Here is a 964-nt window from a genome sequence, read left to right as displayed (position 1 = left end):
CTCTCTCCCTCTCTCTCCCCCTCTCTCTCTCCCTCTGTCTCTCTCTCTCTCTCTCTCTCTCTCTCCCCCTCTCCCCCTCTGTCTGCAGTACGTTTGAGGGAAAAAAAGAAGAAATAAGTGTTTATATCGGACTCTCTATCACGCCTTTAAAGATTTTCGGGGACAATTCAGACGTAGAGAGACGTTTATATTTTATTCAAGAGGTAATTATCAAATTCTGTAGGATAGAATGATCAATCAGGTACGTTTTACTTTGATCTCCCACAGAAATGACCCCACCCCCCTCCCCACATCCTTTTTGCTACCAACCCCACACCACCCCTTCTCTTCTATGAAAATCGAAATGTGAGGCAGCGTGGTGGAATCAGGCTCTCGTCAAAATAATGAAATCAAACAAAACAGCAGTTTTCTCCATGTTTAGCAATTTTTATCAAATTTTTGTTTTTTGGCTCAACACCTTTTATATCCATTTACAAACACATTCCTTTGAGGATTTCACCGAAAACGTTGATTAAAGGCACCAAAATATAAAATTACAGTTTCCATGGACTCTCCAGCTTTGGAATTTACCAAGCTTTGGCTGCCATTTTCTCGCTAATTTACCTCTTAAGCCAGGTGACCCCCATCTTCTTCAAACCAGAATATCTCCACTTCTATTGAAGATGGATTTGTAATATTTTCATTGAAAGCAAGACAAATAAACATGCTTTAGGATGATACCAATAACTCAATATACCCAAAAAATTGACGAGAGCCTGATTCAACCACGCTGCCTCACAAATGTAAACCAACAGGCGCTCCACCGGAATAGAACTGAAGAATTGCAAGGCAGAAGATGCTCAAATTCTAAAGAATAAGGACGAAATTATGTAAATCAATACGAATACAAGTGACCATTACCGTCGTAATAAAAATGATGACAATACAAACATGCTGATAATGCTGATATTAAAAATAATAATAA

This window comes from Aplysia californica, unplaced genomic scaffold (assembly GCF_000002075.1).
Source record: "Aplysia californica isolate F4 #8 unplaced genomic scaffold, AplCal3.0 scaffold01170, whole genome shotgun sequence".
Taxonomy (NCBI): Eukaryota; Metazoa; Mollusca; class Gastropoda; order Aplysiida; family Aplysiidae; genus Aplysia; species Aplysia californica.
This window is presented reverse-complemented; position numbering follows the sequence as displayed.